Here is a 24,486-nt window from a genome sequence, read left to right as displayed (position 1 = left end):
CCACATCCTCCATCTCTATTTTTTTCTCTCCCTTTTCCAATGCATTCTGCTCTACCTTTTCCTTCCATTGTCCAATCAGAGGAAGTAACCTTTATTTGGCTAATTACTATTTCACCTGACATCATCTGTATGTGTGATCTATTGCACTACAGTTCCACCTTGTTGGGAAAGCAAAAATACAAAGAGCAATCCACAAGACATTTTGCTCATTTTGAGTTAACACATATAGTAATTTCACTACATCTTTTTCATCATTTTTATTCTATTCTTATTAAGTTATTTCTAGGGAATATTTGTAGTTTTTAACTACAATGCTTACACATAGTAAGGAGGAGTTACAACACCCTAGACCTGAGCAGAATCTCTGAGGAGGTATACTTCCACTGTCAATACAAAGACTTAAGGACCATGGGACACAGGAGCAACACCAAGGTCCCAATACCACACCATCAGCTCCCTGGCAGCCCCATGACCATCAAACTGCTTCTAAAGAAGCAATGGTGCCAGCCACTCATGACCAAGGCAGAGACAATGATGATGGTCGAACACCTGAACAGCATCTTATTTCCCCAAGTAAGAGCTCATTGAAGGACAACAGTTTTATGAAAACACCAGAAAATGGGGGTAAGGTAGAGGAGGATAAAGTCAGGCAAATATTTAGGCAAATTAGAGCAACTGTGAGCTAATGCCATGAGCACGGTATAGTACACAGGGAACTCAAACCATATAAGATTATGTTGGACATAAATGGATAAGTTAAAATCATAGACTTTGTTTTGCCTTAGAACACAAGTTGAACCAGGGCAATGCTGAACTGGCACTGTGGTGCTTTGTCTTTTGGAACTCCTGAACTCTTGCCCAGCAAACTTTATGATAGTCCACAAAATGACATTTGGACCTTAGTTTTACATGGTACTTAAAAAGTTAAGATCTTTACTCTGTATTCATACTAGATTTGAAAAGACTTGTTGTGGCAATTGTATTCTGCCACCTGTTGGGTGTTAGAAGAGATGGATAACCTGCTTAGCCTCTTAATGATACTCAACATGAAATATAGGATGACAGTCACTGATGTGATGATGTACCGCTGGTTAAAGGAAGACCGGAAGGCTTTCTCAAATCCCTATGAGGACTGAGCTCCATCACACAAGACCCTGTAATTGTGGACGACATGGAACATATTGAGTCCAGAGCCTAAGATATTACAATGTATAATCAACCCATGGGATCATGTTGCTTACTGTCCTGGCAAGTTCTCCAGGTGCAAGGCTGAACAACAGAGGCTCACACATTGAGTTCAGTTATTCCCTACCCTTGATGATAATGATTCATTCCCTTTGGGCTCAAGAGGAGTGGAAGCTACCCCACCCTAAGCACACTGGTCTCATCAACCTCCAATGGCTTTCTGTTTCCCTGCGGCCATAAACTGGTCCATGATTAGGCATAAGAGCACCTGGTGCTGCCCTTCTCTCTTCAGGCCACCCCAGATGACACCCACACTGGAGAAACATGCATCCATGCCTCCAGTGTCGCCTGAATACACTAAATAATCAGCCTCACTGAGAAGAACAATGGCAATAAGAACACAGACGCCAATCTACTCTCCTGGTATGCCTCAGTAGGGAGAAATTCTGTCCTCAGCTAGTGCCAGCCCAGAGGTTATAGGGACAGACCAAGCAAAAGTGGTGTTCCTGACACAATGAGGTCCATTGTCAATGGAGGTCCTGGGACAGTGGATGTGCTTCAACAGTTGTGGTCCTCAGAATATAGAGTAGAAGCTATGTAGGTCCCAGTGCCATATCAATGGTGCTTCGACAACTGTGGAGGTGCTGCAACAGTCGAGTTCCTTCAAATTGGAAGACTTGTGACAGTGGAGTGGCTGAGTTTTTGGAGGTACTGCAAGAGTGGAGGTACTGTGACAGTTGAGGTGCTTCATCAGTTGAGGTCCTGTAACAGTGGAGTTCCTAAGACATTTCAGGTCCTTTGACAGTGGAGTAGCAGCTGGGACAGTGGATATGCTGCTACAGTGGAGGTCTTGAAAAACTTCAATTGATGCACGAGTCAGGATCTTTGACCTAGGAGGTGATGGGACAGTACAGGTGTAGGAGAGCCAGTAGAGATGTGGCGACAATAGAAATGCTATAATAGTGAAAGCCTTGCAGCACTAGAGGTCCTGTGATAGTGGAAGTGCTTCGACAGTAGACGTACTGTGACAGAGGAGGTCCTGCCAATTCTAGTTTCAGAGGAAATAGATGTCCTGAAAAGTGGAGGTCGTTCAATAGTGGGCTTCATGTGATAGTTGAGTTGCTACCACAGTGAAAGTCCAACATCAGTGGGTGGACACGCTGTGCCAGTTGAGGTAATGGAACTTGGATTTCCTGAGTTATTGGAGGTCCTGTGACTGTGGGGTCCTGGGAGAGTAGAGGTGCTGAGACACTGCTCTGTGACATTGGATGACCTTGTGACAGTTTAGGTCTAATGACAATGAAAGTCCAGCAACAGTACACATATTGTGACAGTAGATGTCCTGAAAATTGAGGGTCCTGAAAATGCAGCCGCTGTTAGTGAGAAGGTCCTATGACACTGGAGGTCCAGTGATAGTGGAGGTACTGGGACAGAAGCCACACTGGAACAGTGGATGTCCTGCTACAGTGCACATCAAAGTGCTTGTAACGATGATGATTTTTGACCACTCTAACTTCATTTCACTACGCAAGTAATTGAGTCTGAGACAAGATAATACCTTGTCATGGTGCTACTTGAATGCCACTAGTTTTACAGTTAAGTCTGAAGGTCTAGGCTGTGACAGAGGAGGTCCTTTGACAGTGATGGCCCTGCAAAATTGGACATCCTACAACACTGGAGCTCCTGCAACAGTGGAGGTCTTGAGACTCTAGATTTACATTGACATTGCAGGTCCTGCAGCAGTGGAATTTCTCTGCGAGCTGAGGTCCTGCAACATACTAGTTGCTGAGAGAATCAATTTTCTGCAACAGTGAAGGTCCTACAATAGTTCAGGTCCTGAAAAGTTGAGACTCTGTGAGAGTAGAAGTACAGGGAAAGTGTATGTCCTGTGCCAAGAGAGGCCCTGCAATTTGGAGGCCCTGAGAATGTGGAGTTGATTTGACAACAGAGTTTCTACCACACTGGTGTTCCTGTGACAGTGTCCATAAAGTCCTTGTATTAGAGAAGAAATAATGCCAGCCAGCAATGACCATGGAAGTGATGATGATGGTTGATCACCCCAACATCATCTCGATTCTTCAAGTAATTTAGACCAAAACAATACATCTAATCATGGAGCTGGTTGAAGGGCAACAGCTTTACAAATACACCCAAAAGTATGGCTACCTTGCAAGGCAAGGCCAGCAAAATATTGTGTAAATAATAGCTGTGATGAGCTACTGCTTTGGGCACACAATATTTCACAGGCACCTAAAGCCAAAGAATATTGTGTTGTACATCAATGGGAAAGTCAAAATTACCAACTTTGGCCTTAGTATCCCATTCCAATCAGGGTAAATGATGAACCAGCACTGCAGTACTTATACTTTTTGTGTTCCTGAACTCTTCTTTGGCAAATTTTATGACGTTCCAAAGAACTAAATTTGACGCTTAGGTGGAGTTTTATATTTCATGGCAGTCAGTTTCCATTTGACTCTCTCTTCATTCTAGAGTTGAGAAGACAGTTTGTAGCAGGAGTGTGTGGTGCCTCTGGTGTGGTGTCAGAAGGACCTACTTAGCCTTGTAATGACAGTCAACCCTAGATATAGGCCAAAAGTCACTGTGGTCATGATGCAACCCTAGTTCAACTAAGGCTAGACGCAGTTCCCAAATCCCTATGAGCAACTGATCCCCCTCAGGCCAGACCCTGTAAGTATAAGAGCAATGGAATATATAGGATTCCAAGTGCTGGAAACTAAGGACACTTCAACTGAACAAAATTATAACCAGACCATGGCATCCTACTTCCTTCTGCAAAGGCAGGAAGTTCCCAGGCAAGACAGCACAAAATAGGCTTGGACAGTCAGCACAGTGGAGGTGTGGGGAAAAGCAGGTGCTAAGACAGTGGATGTCCTACTAGAGTGGCCTCCAAGTCCTTGTGAGGAAGAAGCACTTATGCCATCCAATAATGACCATGGCAATGATGACAATTGTGGTTAACCACTCCAACATCATCTTCAATAATTGAGATGAAAACAAGTAGATACCTTGTCATGGAGCTGTGTGAGGCTCAATGTCTTCATAAATGTATCTGAAAGTATGGCTACATAGTGAAAGACAAGGCATGGGAAATACTTATGCAGATATTAGCAGCCTGGATCTACTGTCAGGGGCACAGAATAAATACAGGACTTCAAAACAAATAAAATGGTGGATAAGAACAATAAAGTCAAAATCATCGACATTGGCTTAGTACCCAAGACAAACCAGAGCAAATGCTGAACCTGTACTACAGTGCTAACACTTTTGATGCCCCTGAACTCTTCCTGGGTTATACTTATGATGGTCCAAAGAACCACATATGAATGTTAGTCTTACATTTTATGGTAGCTGAAAAAGTTACCTCTGTTTTAATATAAGAGCTGAAAAGACAGGTTGTGGCAGGTGTGCATCTTGACCACTGTGGGGTTTCAAGAGAGCTAGATGACCTGCTTAGCATTTAATAACAGTCAAACCCAGAAATATCAGTCACAGACATGATAATGCACCCCTGTTTCAAAGAAGATTGTGAGCGTTTCCCAAATCCCTATGAAGAAATGATACCTCTCAGGCCACACCCTGGAATTTTGGATGTAGTGCAACATGTTCCATTCAAAACACAAGACAAAGATTCTTTATATCAAAGAAAGTCTAAGCAGATCATGGCATCCAACTGCTTACTGGAAAGACAGGCAATTCTGATGCCGGGCTTCATACCCAGGCTCAGACAGTGAGTCTAGTAATGGCTCCATTCCCTACCCTTAATGATTATGCTGCTGTCCCTCTAGGACTGGACTGCAGAGGAGTGGAAACCAACCCACCATTGACACATTGGACTTGTCAACCCCATGGCCTCATTTATGCCTTTGTCCATATTCTAGTCATAGAGCTTTCTGAAGAACCACTGGGACAGGCTTTCTTCTCAGGCCACTACAGATGACCTGGACAAAACATACATGCCAGAGTGTCTTCTTCTTTCATTCAACAAGCAGCCTCAGGCCGAACAGAAGCATCAATGAGAACACAGAAGACAACCTATTATCTCTCTGTGCATGAGGAGAGGGCGAGTCTGTCCCCATCAGTGGCTGGCTAAGAGGATTCAAGGGATGGTCCAAGAAATTAGGAATATCCAAATGAAGCAGTGTTCCTGTGCTCAATCAAGCAAGAAAACTCTCCTGGGACAGGACAGTATCTCTCCTGAGAAATGAGGGCTGGAGACAGCATCCAAAAAATAAGCGGCAGGCAGGCAAGGACAGGTATCTTTGTGCTTTGTTCTACCCAGTTTGCTCTGTGTTGCTTAGCTCTGTCTCTGGTATCCATTTCTGCAAAATCGTTTCTGTCTTAACTTTTTAAGTACTGTATGATTCTTCCGCCAATTCTCCCTCTTCTAGATTTCTCCTCTTCCGAACAAGGACTCAATATGACTGATGTGTACCCCAGACTTCAGAGTTGTCCTGTTACCCCATGCCTTTACCAGGACGGTATCACCACCAAAAGGAAACGGTTCCCACAAGGTGAGGTCTAGAGGCCTATGGATTCATGCAATCTTCTAGGGGCAACTGATCCTTGCACATATGGCAATTAATCACAAGCGGTTTGAAACAAATTCTTATTTTGTCAAAAGTAACATCATTCTCCATTAAGCTTCAAAATAAATAACCAGCAAAGCCTTGTAATAAGTGATAGTGGTGTTGATAAAACAGTGCAGCACCCGTGACATTGTAGGTCCTTCAAAAGTGGAGGCACTGAGAGACATTGTAGTTCGTGCAACAGTGGAGGCACTGAGATAGCGAAGGTCCTTTTACATTCAAGATCATGCAACAGTGGAGGTCCTGAAAGAGTGGGCGTCCTGAGACATTGGAGATGGGATTGGTACAGTGGAGGTCCTGAGACAATGCAGGTGTTGCAAGAATGGATGTCCTGCAACAGTGGAGTTCCTTGCACAGTAAAGGTCCTGCAATAGGGGTTGTCTTTAGACAGAGGAGGTCCTGCTACAGTGGAATTCCTGTGATAGCTGAAGTTTTGATACAATGTCAGACCAGGCACAATGGAGATGCTGTGCCAGGAGAGGTTCTACACAAGTCGAGTTGGTGATAGAGTGGATGTTCTAAGACAGTGGAGATCTGGTGACAGTGGAGGTCCTGCACTATTGGAGGTTCTGGAACAATCGAGGTCCTGAGACAGTGCAGTTGCTCGGACATTGGAGTTTATGCACCATTGTAGGTCATGTGAGAGTGGAGGTGCTGGGACAGTAAAGGTGATGGGACAATGGAGGTCCTGTGACTATTTTGGTGCTGCGATATTGGAGATCCTTCATCAGTTGAGGTCCTGGCACATTTGAGGTCCTGAAATATTGGATGTCCTGCATTATTGGAGGTCCTCAGTCAGTGGAGATGGGCCTGGGACAGCTGAGATCTGGTAAAAATGGGGGTGTTTCCACACTACAGGTCATGCAACAGTAAATGTCTGATACAATGCAGTTGTTCCAACACTGTAGGTTCTGCAATAGTTGGTTTGCTAGAACAGTGAAAGTGGAGATCCTGCATCAACAGGGGTCCTTTGACAGGGAATGCCCTGCAACAGTGAACATCCTTCAACATTGGAGGTCCTGCAACAGTGGATGTCATGAGTCAGTGCCATTGAACTGACGGTGGAGGTCCAACAACAGAGGAATTATTGTGCCAGTAGAGGTCCTGCAAAAGTCTGGCTGCTAAAAGAGTGCATGTTCTAAATTGGAGGTCCTGCAACAGTTAAGGTACTGCAACAGTCTAAGTATAGATACTGTACATATACTGTGCTAGTAGAGGTCTTGCACATTGGTGTTGCTCACCGTGAAGTTGATGAGACACTGAAGGTCCTGCCACAGTGGAGGTCCTTATAACAGTTGAGGTCCTGCAACAGTGGAAAAGCAGTGTCAATGGATAACCTGTGCCAGTAGAGTTCCTGCAGCTTGGAGGTCCTGAGAAAGTGGAAGGGCTGAGACAATGGAGGTCTTTTGACAATGCAGGTCCTTATAACCGTGATGTAGGAGGTCTTGCGACAATAGAGGTCCTTGAAACAGTTGAAGTGCTGTGACAGTGGATGTTCAGGGACAGTAGAATTCCTGTGCCAGTAGAGATCTTGCAGTTTGGAGGTACTGAGTCTGTGGAGTTTTCTGACAGCCAAGGTACTACCACAGTGGATGTCCTGTGACAAGGGAGTTCTTAGGGTAGTGCAGGTTCTGGGACAGTGGAAGTACTGCTACAATGGTTATCAAAATGCATGGAAAGAAGCAGCAAGGATGCCACCCAGACCAGACCATGGCAAATATAATGAAGATATTAATCCACCCCAAATTCATATTGCTTCACCAAGGAATTGAGTCTGAGACACGTCTATACCTTCTCATGGAGCTCTTTGAAGTTCTACAGCTTTACAAATTCATCTGAAAGTCTGTGATAGTGGAGGCCTTAGACAATGTAAGACCAGCCACAATGAAGACCCTGTTCCAGTAGAAGTTCTGCAAAAGTCTAGTTGGTGATAGAGTGGATGTCCTGAGACAGTGGAAGTCTGGTGACAGTGGAGGTCCTGCACCATTAGAGGTTCTGGATCATTCGAGGTCCTGAGACATGCAGGTGCTCAGACAATGGAGTTCCTGCAACAGTGTAGGTCCTGTGAGAGTGGAGGTGCTAGGAAAGTGTAGGTGAAGGACAGTGTAGGTCCAGTGTAGGAATATTGTGTTCCTACAACATTGGAGGTCCTACAACAGTTGAGGCTCTCATACCGTGCAGTTCTTCCAACTTTGGAGGTCATGCAACTGAATAGGTCGTGGGAAAATTGAGGTTCTGGGACAGTAAGGGTGTTGGGACAATGGAGGTGCTATGTCACCTGAGGTCCTGGGACATTTGAGGTCCTGCAATATTGGAGGTCCTAAGACAGTGTAGATGACCTTGGAATAGTTGAAGTCTGGAATAAAGGGAGGCTCTGCACCAGTAAATGTCCTGAGACACTGGAGATCCTGCAGTTTGCCTGGACAGTGAAGGACCTACAAAAGTGGAGGTCCTGTGACAATGGAGGTCATGAATCGGTGCATTGGCACTGACCGTAGAGAGCCAGCAGCAGTGGACTGTCTTTGCCAGTAGAGGTCCTGCAAGATTCTAGCTGTTGTGAAAGTGGATATCCTACAGCATTGGAGAGCTGGCATTAGTGAATGCCCTGAGACAATGGAGATCCTGCAGGAGTTGGTTTGCTTGGACAGTGAAGGTGCTACAAAAGTGGAAGTCTTGCGTCAGTGGAGGGGCTTGGCAAAAATGGATGTGCTGCCACACTACTGGTCCAGCAACAGTGAATATCATGAGACAGTGCATTTGCAGTGACAGTGGAGCTCCAGCAACTGTGGAATTTTTGTGCCAGTAGAGGTCCTGCAAATTCTAGCTGCTGAGAGGGTCTATGTCCTGCAACCTTGTTGGTCCTGCAACAGTTGAGGTACTGCAACAGTGTAAGTCCAGCTACAGTGGATATCCTGCTATAGTAGAGGTCCTTTAAATTGGCCTTGGTGAGACAGTGGACGTCCTGTGATAGTGGAGGTCCTATGACACTGGAGGGGCTGGAACACTGGAGGTCATGCCAAAATTGCAGTTCTTGTAATGGTTGCGGTGTTGTGACAGTGGAAATCTAGCGACAGTGGACATTCTGTAAAACAGTAGAGGTCCTACTATATAAAAGTCCTTGGACAGTGGAGGTACTGACGCACTGGAGGTCCTGTGAGAATGGAGGTTCTTATAACAGCTGTGACACTGGAAGTACAGAAAGTGTAAATGTCCTCTGATAGGAGAGCTCCAACAAACTGAAGTTGCTGAGAGACAGGAGGTCCTCCAACAGCAGTGGTCCTAAGACAGTAGAGATCCTGTAACAGTGGAGAGGCTGAGACCCTGGAGGTCCTTTGACAGTGGACTACTTTGTAACAATAGACGTGCTATGACAAGGGGGTTGTACAATAGTAGAGGTCCTTGTTATAGTTGAGGTACTCCAACAGTGGAAGTTTATGGACAGTGACTTCAAGTGCCCATAAAGGTCTTGCAATTTGGAGGGTCTGAGACAGAGGAGTTGCCTGACCACAGACGCCCTACCACAATATTGGTCCTTTGACTGTGGAGGTCTTGGGATAGTTCAGGTGCTGGGACAGTGGAAGTTCTGCTACAGGGGTTATCAAAGTGCATGCAAAGAAGAAGCAATGGTGCCAGCCAAACATGACCATGGCAAATATAATGAAGTTTTTCATCCACCCCAACATCATCTTGCTTCTCCAATTGAGTCTGAGACAATTCTAATAACTTATCGTGAAACTGGTTGAAATTTAAGAGCTTTACAAATACATCTGAAAATCTTTCCACCGAGAGGAGGAAGGAGCCAAGGAAATATTTAGGCAAATGTTAGCAGGCTTTATCTATGGCTATGGGCACTGTATAAGTTCACAGTGACCTGAAACCAGATTATATTCTGTTAGAGAAGAACGGAAAAGTCAAAAGCATCGACTTTGGCCTTCAACTCAAGACAAACCTGGGCAAATGCTGAACTGGCAGCATGGTGCTTACCCTATTGGTGCACCTGATCTCTTCCTAGGACAACTTTATGATGGTGTAAAAAAATAAACAACAACAACGTATGGATCTTGGGAGTAGGCTTATATTTCACTGTTGTATTTGACTCTGTTGTCATACAACAGTTCAGAAGACAGGTTGTAGCAGGTGTGTACCCTGCTCACTGTGGGGTGTCAGAAGAGGCAGCTTAGCCTCTTAATAAAAGTCAATCCAAACTATGGGCTGACAGTCTCAGATGTGATGATGTACCCCTCATCAATGAAAATGAAAACTGGAAGAGGTTCACAAATCCTTATGAAGAAGTGATCCCTCCCATACCAGATACTCCAAAAGAGGAAGAAACGTAATATATTGAGGTTTTAGGTAAAATATTATAGATTCATTGCATCAAAAAGGTATAACCAGAACATGGCATCCTATTGCTTAATGTAACAGCAAGTTATACACAGGAATTGCTTCACAACACAGGCTCAGCAGCTTTGTCCAGTTACGGTCCCATTCTCTACCCTTGCTGATTTCCCTCTAGGACTAAATAGGAATAGAAGTGAACACAACATAGACACATTGTTCTCCTCATCTTCCAATCGCCTAGTGTATCTCTATGATCATAAGGCTAGTCAAAGGGGAAGCAAAGAGCCATTGGGCATGCCATTCTTCTTTTCAGGACACTCCCGACAACACCCACAGTGAACAAAGCATACATACACACCAGAAGTGTCCTGTGTCTTCACTCAACAATCATCCACACTTAGAAGAGCTGTAGCAACGAGAAAACAGAGGACAATCTACTTTCCGGCTGTCTCTCAGCAGAGAGCAGGACATTCCCCAGCTGGGGATTTCCCAGAGGCATTAAAGGATGAACCAATTACAATGGGGAAATTCACTGATGAAGTTGTGTTGCTGCTTTCCTTCAAGAATGAAACATTACAAGGGGGTGGAGGAAGAGTTTTCTCCCAGAAATGAGGCCAAGGGAGATTGTCCAGAGAACACGCAGATGGCAAAACCCACGTGCCTTTGTACTTTGTCCTTCCCAGTTTGCTCTGTGCTCATTCTTCCTCTGGCTCTGTTTTCCAGTTCCCCATAATTCTTACCTTCTTATATCCTCTAAGTATTTTATGATTCTTCCCCCAACCCAAGCCTTCTCCCTCTTCTGGATTTCTTCTCTTCCCAGCAAGGACTCAATATGACTGCTGTGTAGCACACTATAGAGCGTGGTGAAGCTGAATGAATCCATTCACCTGAAGTTTATCACACTCTAAAAACACCAGCTTCCACAAAGTGAGGTGGAGAGTGGTATGAGCTCATGAAGTCTTCCATAGGTTACTGGTCCTAGCACACACGGCATTTATCACAAGAGCTATAGAACAAATTCTTATGCTGTCAAAAGTAGCATCACATTTCATTCAGCCTCAAATCTAATAACCAGCAATGACTTTGAAAAATTGAAATTACAGTTGCTGCAACAGTGCAGATCCTGTGAAGAGGTAGGTCCTGTTACAGTGGAGGCACTGAAATAGCGCCGGTTCTGTGACAGTGAAGGTCCTTTGAAAGTGGAGGCACTGAGATCGTGGCGGTCAATCTACTTACAGGGGAGCTGCTGCACAATTGAAGGTTCTGCTACAGTGGAGGTCCTGCAAAATTGGAATTGCTGATACAGGGGTATTCCTGTCACTGTAGAGATCCTGTGGCAGTGAAGTTGCAGAATCATGGGAGATCTTGCTTCAGTTGATGTCCTGAAACACTTTAGTTGCTACGGGTGGTGCTACGACAGTGGAATTCCTGGGATAGTGGAGGTTATAGGACAGTGGGTGTCCTGAGACAGTTGTAGTGCTCCTACAGTGGAAGTCCTGCAATAGTAGTGTTGCTTGGACAGTCCAGTTCTTGGAAAAAGGAGGTCCTGTGACACTTGAGATGCTGAGACTCTTGAGCTCCTGAACAGTAGAAGTGCTGTGATAGTTGAAGTGCTGAGACATTTGTGGTCCTGTAACAGTGGAGTTGACACACAGACAGTGGACTTCCTGTGGTAGTGGTGGTGCTTAAACAGTGGATGTCCTGTGACAGAGTAGGTCCTGCAATAGAGGAAGAACAATATATGCTGGCTGATGACCCAGAGCTTCCAGAAAATAGACCACCAACCAATATATATCAGAGGATGGCATTATTTGAAACCAATGGGATGGAAGGCCCTTGGTCCTGTGGAGATGTGATGCTCGAACATAGGAGGAGGCTGGAGTGGTGGGTTTCGAAAAGTTGGGTGAGTTGAGGAGCAGCATCATAGTGGCAAAATGGAGGGAGGAGGGAGAAGATGTAGGAGTGGGCATTTGTGGATTGGCACCTAGAACGTTGGACATCATTTGAGATGTTAAAAACAGTGGAAATGATAAGGTTTACATTGTCTGACCCAAACCTAAGGGATACTACATAAGGAACACAAAAACCCACAGGTGCTCACCAGCAATCAGATAAAATTTGGCCTTTGGCGGTCTACTCCAAAAAAACTCTTCCAAGAACACTGTTTTTTGTTTTTTCAAACAAAGTTTAAAACTCTTAAGTGTACTCTCAAATCTGCCCTAATTTGCATAAATCGGTCAAAACTGTTGGCTTTGTAAACACTTCTATCTTGTCCCAATAGTCACATGCTGGTCATCCCAACAACATGATACTTGTCAAGGTGGGAGTCAATCAACATGGGATCATTTTTCCAACTCGGCATGCAGACCCTCAGCTCACCTTCTCACACACACACACACACACACAAACACAAACACACACACACACACACACAGGAGAGAGAGAGAGACAGACAGACAGACAGACACACAGACAAAGATTCACAAACACATGCACACACACACAGAGAAACACACACCCATGAGAGAGTGATAGATCGAAAGTGAGGTAGAGAGAGAGAGAGGGGGGGGGGAAGAGAGTTCTTATCATCAACTTTCTAATGCATATTGTGTGCTCTTCACGTTGAGCACAGAGACTTGCACATGTAAACCAGTCTTGTACACCTAGGAACATTTTCTGTTCTGTATATTCTCTTTTCTATCCAGTTTTTAGGATATCTTTATATATCTCTTCTTCATGCAGTTCTTAAATTATCTTTAAGAGAGTGTAGGCCATTGTCCTACCATGAAATCTTGGACCTAAAGGTACATTTTAATACAAAGCTTACATGTCACTTACAGATGACTCTAGTAGGAAGTACATTAAGTTCAGAATCATTCAATCAGAGACCCTTAATGTATATACCCCATTCTCACTGCCTTCACTTAACCTCATGTTTAGACCACTGTTCCTAGCTGGAGATTCCTATTTATCTCCCAGAATAAAAGGGAGTCTCCGTGCTCAAGTAGAACAGCAGATTCAAGGTGGGACTGTTGGGTGACATTACATTGAACATCAGGGACTGTCCCACGGAGGGAGGACATGGCCCTTTCTTTCCTCCTGGGGAAGCAGTATCTACATTGTCCTGAGCAGGGAAGGATCCTCTCATTCTAGCAGATATTCTGGATGACACAAGAAATGTGAATAGATTATGAGATCACTTTTCCACATTTCTTTCTGAGGCAGAGACCCTTGAGACCCTTGGCTCAGGAGTAACTGTTCCAGATAGCAAGGTGAGGTCAGTGTGGGCCCTGTGTTGACCTATGAATAGTTACTTATGTTAATCACCAAATCTTTAAAACTTGTAAGAACATGTGAGAGAAAAGTCTCCCAGGAGTCTCAGCTAAAAGTAATCAGTGAGATTTAAGAACAAGAACAAGTAGGAAATTTAAATTCATGTGATTGCTACAAACAAAGCAAGAAACTGTCACTAGATCACCTTTGTGTAAGGGCCCTGACGACCTACACAACTTAAGATGTGAAGTGCTCAGCTAGCATGCTTCGTGGCATGAACCCAAGACACAGCTTCTCTGTGTCTCATCACCTCTGAAGCATGGTCCACAAACAATGGCAACAAACCTTCTCTTCCTCAGAGTTCAAAGTTACCTTTACTGTTAGTGATAGTTTCACAGTTAACTAACCTCTACTGGATAGACAGGTTTGACTAACCTTCTCTGAGCTTCTCCCAACCATGTACAGATGGTACATCCCTCTGCACATGAGGCCTGTTCCTCTCAGGCCTGCTGGTCTCCTTCCCAGAATAGAAACTGGATACCTTTCAAGCCTACATTCTTAAGTCATCTATCAACTTTGGGTACATGATAAGCACAACATGACATTGGGTGCCAAATAACACTTTCCTACCTGACAATGAATATGGTCCAGGGGTACCAAACATGGAAACTGGTCAGGTAAGGTCAGGTAACCCCCATGCTATCTCCATGTGGAGATGAAGATTGACACACCTTCCCAAGCACACTTTCTCAGCTGTCTCAGCCCACACAGCAGTCCTTTGCTGAGCTTCCTTACTCCCAATGACTGATAAGAGTACATGAGAAGATGCCTGATTTCTGGAAAGCCCTGGGCCCCATGACCCACAGTAGCAGCAGCTTCTGATCACAGGTGATTTCAGGAACTGAAAATGCCTAATGTTCCTGTGTTGATTTGAATATGCTCAGCCCAGGGAGTGGGACTATTTGCAGATGAGCCCTCATTGGATAGGTGTAGCCTTGATTGACGAAGTGTGTCACTGTAGATGTTCCTTGTCCTAGCTGCATGAAAATCAGTTTTCTAGTAGCGGCGTTCAGATGATGATGTAGAACACCCAGCTCCTCCTGTACCATGTCTGCCTAGATGCTGCCATGCTCCCACCTTGATGATAATGAACCAAACTGCTGAACTTGTAAGCCAAACCCAAAGCAGTGTTCTTCTTATAAGATTTGCATTGGTCATGGTGTCTGTTAATAGCAGGAAAACCCTAAGTAAGTCACTTTCTACCACAGATTACGAGGTTAATTGAGGGGTGTCATCACCTGAGGGGACATGGCCTCTTATTAAGGTTCTAATGTCCTAAGTAATTGCAGGCTCTCTTCTGGCCTAGGCATTGGCTATAATATTAATCTTCCCAGTGTCTTCTTCTCTGTAAACTATACATTTTGCATTTCTATTTGCCCCATTTGCTCATTTTCATTGAAGTCCTATAACCTCAGTATAACAGAGGCCATACTGGGCTCTCTTCAAATTTTCATCGAAGAAATTTGTTTATTACTTTTTAATTTAGCCTCAGGTAGGTTTTTAGGATGTGGGCTGAAGGAAGCCACATTTTTGTAAAAGCATCATACAAATTATCCCAGGCCAGTTACAAATATTATTGCCTTCTGAATCCCCTTGTCCTGGGCTTCCACATTCTGGATAGGTCTTGGCACTCCTGACTCCCAAGCTCCTGCCAGTATACCCCATTAAACTCTTCTTAGAGCACTGGGCCACTTCTAGTTCAAAGTTCTGAATTCTTGCATATTTTCCAAAACAAGTAACAAGCACAAACTGGCATGGTCAGGTATCACACAGCTCTATTACATCCCCTTCTGCATTAGTTACCTTTGTATTTCTGTGAAAGAAATGCCATGAGCACAGCAAACTATAAAACATGTAGGCGATTAGTGATCCTATTTCACAGACCACCTGTTACCATAGGTTAAGTTCTATGACGACAGGGCACAGTGGAAGGAGCAGGAAGCAGAGGACTCACATCTGGAATCACAAGTACAAAGCAGAGAGTGCACAGGGAGTGGTGCAGAGCACTAAAACCTCAAAGCCCAGGCCCACTGGCATTCTTTCTCCAGCAAGGGCACACCTCCTGAGTCTTCCCAAACAGAGTCACGAACTGGGAAAGGAGTACTCAAATGCCCGAGACAGTGGAGGATAGCTCATGCAAAATGTCATGATGATTCAGGAATTCGAATCAGTAACAGAGAGAACCTTCACTCTGGGTCAATGTGTGTTGCTGCAAAGCCAGCAAGCTGCTCTCCCTCCTCTTGAACATAAGATGTGGATTAAGTACAAATGTAAACAAGCATCTGCATGGAAAATCAACAGCCCTGTTAATCTGGTCATACTTATAGGATAAGTCCAGAGGTGCTGGATACTGAAATCAGAGAAGAAGCCAACACAAACTCAAACCGTTTAGTCTATAGGAATAAAAATACCACAGAAGCCAAAATGGGTAACGATATGGAGCAAACGCTCACTCACTCAGCAGATAAAATTACACCTAGCCCTTACTCACAGACCTACTTCATAAACAGTGTACATTCTGCTGGTACCTACTCAACACAATCCTAAATGCTGCAATCAAACCAAATGGTTTCTTACTTTGTTGAGTATGACTTAAAAACACTGAAGTACTCTGAAGGAGGTTAATGGAAACTTCTCAGGGCCTGGGGAAGTTGGCTGAGGGAGTACAGATTAACAAAGCAACACAACCCAATTTCCCCACCAGCAAGCAGAAACCGGCCTGATGTCAGTTGCCAATTCCTGAGGGTTTAAGAGAAGCCTACAGACTGGAAGGACTGAGGTAGGTGAGATTAAAGTACAGTTACACTGAATGCTCACTTGAGGAATGGGAAGGGTCACAACTGGAAAGTGCTGTGTGTGTGTGTGTGTGTGTGTGTGTGTGTGTGTTCCATGCATGTGTTTCTGTGTGAGTGTGGTTGGGTTGTTGCTGTTGTGTGCTTAATTTGAGACAGAGTGTTACCACAAACTGAAGCTGTCCTAAAACTCACCCTGTGCACCAGGGTGGTTTGGACAGTAAAGAGACCTTCTCTCTCATGAAAGGGGGATTAATGATGTGTAGCACAAGCTATGTGTGAATGTAAATTTCAAAATCTGAAGATTTCATAAATCTCCTTTGGCTTGCTTTAACAATGCTGGTGATTATAGCAATACATGGTACACTGAGGACAGAACAGAATATATAGTGTGTGCTTTTGAGATGGTTCAGAGGTGAAAGGAATAGCTGATGATATGAGTTTAGTTCCAGAGGCACTGTTAATAATCAAACACAAATGTAGCCGACTTTTATCCTGTGTAAAAATCAGTCAGGGCATCCACTCATCTAAAGTCTGGAAGCTGGGGAAGGGAACATGGAAAATGAATATCCTAGTAAGAGCACCATTGGAAGGGGAAGCCCTGGGTCCTGCTAAGACTGAACCCCCAGTGAACTAGATTGTTGGGAGGAGGGCGACAAGGGGGGGAGGATGGGGAGGAGGGAAGGGGACGTTTGCACGGAAACTGGGAAAGGGAATACTGGAAATGTATATAAAAATACTCAAGTTAATATATATATACACACACACACACACACACACACACACACACACACACACACACACACACACACACACACTGAGGTCAACCCTAGATAGGGCATAGAGCAATCCACACATCATGGGATTCAACGGGGAGTTTTATGAAAGAGCTATTTCCCAGGAGCACACCTGTGTGTCAAGGCCTCCCTTCCAGCTTAGCCTTTGGAATCTCCAGTGCTAAACACTGTCTCTTCCTTTTCAGAAGTGAAACATAATAAAAATTCACACTTCACAGTACAGTGAATAGCAGTAATCGCGAAAGGTGTAAATAGAACCGATGAGTACCAGAGTATGTGGATTGATGTTATATGAAATGTGTTTGGGTGCAGTGCAGTATCCTCTTCCATGTTCCTACAACTGAGCAATGACCCTGTACAATTTCTCTCTAGACAGAACCATCTGGAATTCACTCACTGAGGGACTTATGCCCTGGAGTGGCAGCTACTGGTAGGACTTGTGCAACCATGTCACGAAGCGAAGAGACAGAGATGCATGGATTAAATGGAGAGAAGCAGATTGGAATGGTGGAGAGGCTAACCTGCCAACAACTCCAAACCCCCAGCAGGATGACAATGGAGAACAGCGAGCAGTTTCCCAGCCAGCCTCACTCACCATAGCCAGACTTCTTCCAGTCCTTCCATTTTCCCAAGGAAAGAAAAGTTCAAAAAGCAGGGACAGGGAAAGAAAAACTGCTCTACTCCCAGGAGCCAAGGGCAAACCCCCTGGCACCTCCCTGTCTGAGCCCATAAGCAGAGACAGCCAAGTCCTGGGATCATCTCTAGAGGCTCAGGGACCCAGGCAGATGAGCCCTTGAATCACAAAGGGTTCCTCTACAGCATTCTATGGGTGTCAGTCCTGAGTCCCTGAGCCTGAGGTGCTCTGCACAGCTATTCAGAGAAGCCTTCTCCTGATCACTGTACAAAGATCTCTGTGTTGGATGTCAGAGGAGAGTGTCCACCCAGCATGGGTTGGGGCTCTGGCCCTCTAATCTGTTGGTCCATGTTAACTTCTCCACAGAGAAAGCTTATGAGCTTTGCTGATGCATCCATTAGGCGTTTGGGGGATTCAAACTCAATTCTCTGCCTAGTCCTGCAGCTTTGTCTCAGGTGTTTGATGATAACCTAGAGCCTTTCTGAGGACTTATGAGAACAGTGTCCTCTTGATGGGCCAGTTTAGAAACAGCTTTGTCTTTAAAAAAAGAAAACTATACCATCAGTTTGAGGCTAATTCTTCAGAATTCAAAGATAATGTGAAACCCTGAGTGTAGACATGAGGACTTTAAAGCAGGATGCAGAGTAAACATTCAAAACAGAGAACTATGGACAGCTAAACATCTTACAGGGTTTTATTTCTAACAGCCTAAAGTCTTTCCATAGCCCATAGAAGCCACGGTCTCAGAGTCCTTCCCAACCATGTTGACAGGTCCTATTGTGACCTCATGAGGAGCGATTGTGAGGCGGCCCAGCAAACACATATTAAGCTGTTGCCAGGCCTGGAATTCTTTGAGTGCTTTGAGAGGAGGTGTGGAGTGGAGCCCTCTGCGACTTGGTTGTATCTAGTGAGCTGTGTGTGGTTGTATCGAATTTTACTGTACTGTGTATATGTGTATGTATCAGTGTGTGTAAGAGAGTGTGAGTTGACAGATTGGCCTGTGTGTGAGTGCGTGTACACTTTTGCCTGTGTGTTTGTCAGTATATGTAGGAGTGTGTGAGTTTACAGGTTTGTATGTGTGTATGTGTTTGTATGTGTGTATGTCTTCTTGTGCGTATGTGTATCCCTGTGTGTATGTGTGTATGTGTCTGACGTGTGTTTTTCCAGCTTTGCTTGTGTGTAAGTATGCGTGTTTTGTGTTAATCTGGGTGTTTGTAAGAGTTTGTGTGAGTATAATTTCACTTCTGTGTATTTCTGTGTGTGTGCCTGTGTGTGTGCCTGTGCCTGTGTGAGTGCCCGTGTGTGTGTGTGTGTGTGTGCGTGTGTGTGTGTGTGTGTGTGTCTGTGTGTGCACGTGCCCATCCCCTTTTGCCCCTTGTATCTATATTACCTGCACCTCAGTGCAAGAGAGTATAGAGGCCAGAAGTCACCCCGGCTGCTGTTCCTGAGGTAGGTTCTCAACCTTATTTTCAAGACAGGCTCTCTCACTGGCCTGCAGCTGCCCAAGTATCTGGGCTGGCTGACCAGTCGCTCCCAGGCATTTGGTATGCCAACCCCATAATATCAGTTTAAAGGCCTATGGAGATGGCTGGCTGCCTATTTCTTGATTGATTGATTGATTTTTTGGATGACTTCAAGAGAAAGAATTAGGTCACATAATGCCACGCCACTGGCTATTTCCTTATTGGGGTTTTGTTTTTTGTTTTATTTATTTATTTATTTATTTATTATGGATTGCTGGTTTCATTTTTTAGTGGTTTTTATGTTATCACATGCTATATTACTGCTTTGATTATTTACGGTTCTGCAGTCGGATGATTCACTCTATCTCCATTTTCAATGTCCTGCGGTTTCATCCTTTTACATTATTCCTGTTTCTCTATTTATTGAGTACAAGCAATCATTGGCTTAGACTTGATACAAATTTGCCCTTTGTGACACTTTGACTCTTCGGCCTTTGTTTAAGGTTTACTATTCACTGATATTTAACTGCCTTATTCCTTGTGGTTGGTTAATTTTAATTTTCAGTATTTTGCTCTGGAGAGTTGTGGATTTTTGTGGATCACTAGGTCCTGAAATTCAATGGATTTTTCCCTTAAGTGTTGGCTTTTTATATTTGTTTGTTTTGTCTTATACTAATTCTTTCTCCTCTCGTTTCTTTCATCTGTTTTTTTTTTCTTCAATGAACATCTATTCATAGTATTGACCATCTTTGGCCGCCCAATCCTATTGTACTATGACGATTTTTATTTTCATCATTGCATTTAGTATGTGTGTGCTCTTGGCTTTCTCTTTTGGGGTTCGTTATTTGGGTGGCTTTTACTTATGACTCTTCATATTTTCCCCTTAACTTTTTCATAATTTTGCTCTATTTTTCTAGTCTAGTTTTTACTTTGTCTTTGTTTGTTTTTTTCTTTTTCTTTTGTTTGTTTCTTTTAGGTACCACAAGTATAATTTTAGCTCCTATATTGCTCCATCTTTTTCATTATTTGATTCCATTTTTGTTATTTTTAGGTAGCCTTAGTACTGATAAAATGCCTACAGAGACTGAGGAGGAGTTACCAACCCCTACACCCGAGCCCAGTATCTCTGAAGAGGGCAACTTCCATTCCCAATAACAAGTACTGGGGACAATTGGGCAAGGGGGCAACGCCAAAGTCCTCCTGGCCCACCACCGGCTCACAGGAACCCCGGTGGCTGTCAAAGTTCTGCGAAAGGACAAGCAGTGGTTCCAGCCAGCCATGATGGAAGCAAACATAATGAGAAAGATCAACCACCCCAACATAGTGTCTCTCATACAAGTTATTGAAAAGGAAACGAGAATATACCTCATAATGGAGCTGGTGGAAGGCCAAGAACTCTACAAGTACATCAGAGAGTCAGGGCACATAGAGGAGGATGAGGCCCGGCAAATATTTGAACAGATATTGTCAGCAGTGAGCTACTGCCATGGAAAGGGGATTGTTCACCGAGACCTCAAACTGGACAATATAATGATTGATAAAAACAAAAAGGTCAAAGTCATCGACTTTGGGCTTAGCACCCAATTTCAACCTGGAAAAATGCTAAACCACCACTGCGGCACGTACTCCTTTGGTTCCCCTGAACTCCTCCTTGGCCATCGGTATGACGGGCCGAAGAATGATATGTGGATTATAGGAGTGGTCTTGTACTGTATGGTAGTGGGAAAGCTCCCATTTGATTCAGTGATCATCCAAGAACTGCAAAGACAAGTAGTGGCAGGGGTATATCCTGCTCCCTGTGGGGTTTCAAAAGAACTGGAGGACCTCCTTAGTAAATTAATGAGGGTAAATCCCAACTTTAGACCAACAGCAAGAAAGGCGATGAAACACCCTTGGTTCAAAGAACACTGGAATGGATTGATAGGTCCCTATGAAGAAATGCTTCCCCTCACACCAGACCCGGCCATTTTGGATGCCATGAAAAGCATTGGATTCCAAGCCTCTGTAGTAAAACACTCTTTAAAACAAAGAAAATATAATGAGGAAATGGCAACTTATTTCTTTCTACAAAAGCAGGCTCTCCAGGGGGATGGCTGCACAGCCCAGGCACAGCAAGTGAGTCCCGTTGTAGCCCCATTTCCTGGCCTTGATCCTGCTGCTGCTTTTAGATTAGAACCAAAGAGGAGTGGAAGCCTGCCAGTCCTTGGCACCTTGCGGGTGTCATCCTCCCATGGTCACGTATCTCACTATGGCCAGAATGCTCATCCAAAAGGAGGCAAAAGATCCACTGTGGCTGGTCGTCTCAGGCCTCTACCGATGACACCTACACAGGACCACTATCACAAATGTGCCGTGAGTGTCCCATGCATTCAAACAACAAGCATCTTCACTGAGAAGAGTAGCAATAAGGAAATCAAAGAAGACAACCCACTCTCCCACAGAACCCCATTTGAGGATAGGCCCATCCCCAGCAGGGTCCGGCACAGAGGTTTTAAGGGGTGGACCAGGAATATAGCAAATGCCCTGATAAAGCTGTGTTGCTGCATGCCAAGGAGAAAGAAACCTCGCCTGGGGCAGAACAGAATCTCCCCCCAGAAATGAGCCACAGGGAGAGTCCAGAGAACAAGCAGCAGGCATAGCCCAGGTACCTTTGTGCTTTGTCCTTTTCAGTTTGCTCTATGCTGGTCCTACCTCTGTCTCTGGTTTCCATTTTCCCCACAATTCTTACCTTGTATCTGCTCTAAGTTCTTTATGAGGTTTCCCCAACACCAAGCCTTCTCCCTCTTCTTGATTTCTCCTCTTCCCAGCAGGGACCCAATAGGATTGATGAGTTCCACACTCTAGAGAGTTTTCTAGTTGGCCCATCCCTTCAGATGGACTCCAGCTCCCCCTTAGGCCAATAGCTCCCACAGGGTGAGGACAAGAGGGTCATGGGCTCATGGACTCCTCCAGGGGCTACTGATCTTTTCACATGTGGTCATCAATCACAAGTGCTGCAGAACAGAGTCTTATGTTTTCAAATGTAACATCCAATTCCATTAAGCCTCAAAACTAATTAACAAGGTTTGTCATTGAATAAGTATCAACAACCTAGTTTGTGGGTTATAGTTGATGGTCAGAATCCTGCATGCATGCATTTTGTTTTGCATACTGGTTTTTTTTTTGTTCCTAAGACCTAGTGATCTATTGAATTTTATAGGTAATATTTCTAAATGGTTTCTTTCAATGACCTCAACTGAGAAGTAGAAAAAAGAAGTTATAATATAGTAAGGCAAATCAAATCCCAAAATGGTAAGCTAAGAATTCTACCTCACTGTCTTTTTTGCTTGGAATAAATTGTCTTGTCTATTTCACAGTGTCATCTGGAAATTCTTGCATGTCCTCAGTATAAACAGTAGGTGATTTCAGACACATGGCAATGGAAAAGACACCAGCAGAAACTACAGCAGCAACAGGAGTAGCAACAATAGCAGAAGCAGCATTAGGCACAGCAGCAGCAGGAGGAGGAGAACGAGGAGCATAGGAGGAGGAGGAGGAGGAGGAGGAGGAGGAGGAGGAGGAGGAGGAAGATGAAGAGAGGAGGAGAAAGAAGAGGAGGAGGAGGAAGAGAAGGAAGAGGAGGAGAAAGAGGAGGATGAAGAGCAGGGGGAAGATTTTGATTCCCTGTCCCCGTGACAATTGCTGATGACTACTTCTGGACACAGATATCATGCTGAGAACTGTTTATCAAAATGATTTAACAGAATATTAATTTTCATAGAAGACATGTCAATGTTCCTGAGGGCATGCAGCCTTGGAAAAGAGAGCCAGATGGCAGAGGCAAGCAGTGTGGTATGTTCTTACTGAGGAAGACCTTCTCAAAGCTGATGATGTAATAGGTATGAAGGAGCATTTCATGGGAGTCATGGTCCCATGCCCCTGTGTCAGGGCACACAGAGCTCCTAGCCTTGCATCCTGCGTGAGAGGGGACCTGGAATATTCCCTGATCCCAACAGGGTCCTGGATTGCATGGTTCCCCCTCAGTCATGGTCCTCCCTGTGCCACATGGGGTACGCAGCTTCTACGGGCTGAATTTATATCAGTGATTAACTGGAGCTGGACCACAACCACACCACAGGCAAGCCCTGGGCACTGAGGACATTAAGAGCAACAGACAACATCTCCTCCACTGCTTCTGACTCTGCTCCACAAGGCAAGGCAGCTCCCACACAGCAGGCATCCAGCCTAACTCCCAGCAGGGAGAGTGTGAGATGTCTGTGGATGAGCCCACAGGGACTACAGGATTCTGTGGGAAGACATCTGGTAGCTTCTGGAGCAGCTGCAGCAGCCAGGACACATGAACTACAGTGGAGGTGAGCTATAGGAACAGGTAGCTGATCTGAATCCCTGAGGGCAGGCTGGAATGGTCACTCAGGGCTATTAGAGTGAAGGCCAGCCAAGGGCATACAATGTGTCATTAACATTCTCAAAGTCTTGTCCAGGAAAAAACCACTGGCCTTGACCACCAAAGTTGAGTCCAGACTCATGGGCTACAGGATAGCAGATTGAACTGAGTCTGAATTCCCATGAGTATGACCTCTGGCTGCTCCCTAGGCTCAGTATAGATGAGCATGAGAAGGCACCTTTGCTGTGTTTGCAGGAGTAGCAGAGAGCTCGGAATACATGACCCACTCCTAACCCAGACTGGAGCCACTCTGGGGAGGAGATGGCATCATTTGAGAGATGGGCTTATGCGGGACACTGTGCTCTGGTTTGTGGCACATACAGCTCCTGTCTTTCTTGCTGACAGTTCAGATCCTGAGCTGGCCTCATTAGGGACAGTCCCATGAGGAGTGGGTGTTTCGTTCCTGCTTCCCAGTTAGGGCAGGAACAAGCCCAGACGCAGTGAGTAAGGACAGTGCTTCTGTCTTGACCCAGCTTCCTTGTCCTCCCCCATCCCCCAACTCATCAGGAGCCACCCAGAGACCTTCATAGGAGTGTGGGTCATGTTAATCGGAATGCACAGCTGGAGATTAAATTCTGGGTAAGGTCTCCATACAGCCCTGGTGGCTCCCACACCCTGCCTACCTAAGTTTTCCCAATTGGGTCCTCAGGGTGGTGGAGAATCTTCTACAGGCTGCCATGAAGATACAGCCAGTTTCTTGGTAACATTGTGTTTAGCAGAGGTTCTCTGCTTCAGGCACAGAGCCTTCCAGTGAGAGGGTTTGCTGAGTAGCACACCAGGACCAGAAAAGTGTAGAGCCCTCCAGTGGTAGACATGAAGTACTGCAGGAGTTTATTTCCTGATTTCTTCACATCTACCTTGTTCTAAAGGCTTTTTGTCAGACACATAGG

At 44.8% G+C, this 24,486-nt stretch overlaps 1 pseudogene; it reads left to right on the top strand.

Moving 5' to 3' along the window:
• Positions 1–497: 497 nt before the first annotated feature.
• On the top strand, positions 498–21,753 carry LOC148007152 (sperm motility kinase Y pseudogene; annotated as a pseudogene).
• Positions 21,754–24,486: the final 2,733 nt, after the last annotated feature.

Source organism: Rattus norvegicus, chromosome 1, assembly GCF_021556685.1.
Source record: "Rattus norvegicus strain SHRSP/BbbUtx chromosome 1, alternate assembly SHRSP_T2T, whole genome shotgun sequence".
In the NCBI taxonomy this organism is placed as follows: Eukaryota; Metazoa; Chordata; class Mammalia; order Rodentia; family Muridae; genus Rattus; species Rattus norvegicus.
This window is presented reverse-complemented; position numbering and strand designations above follow the sequence as displayed.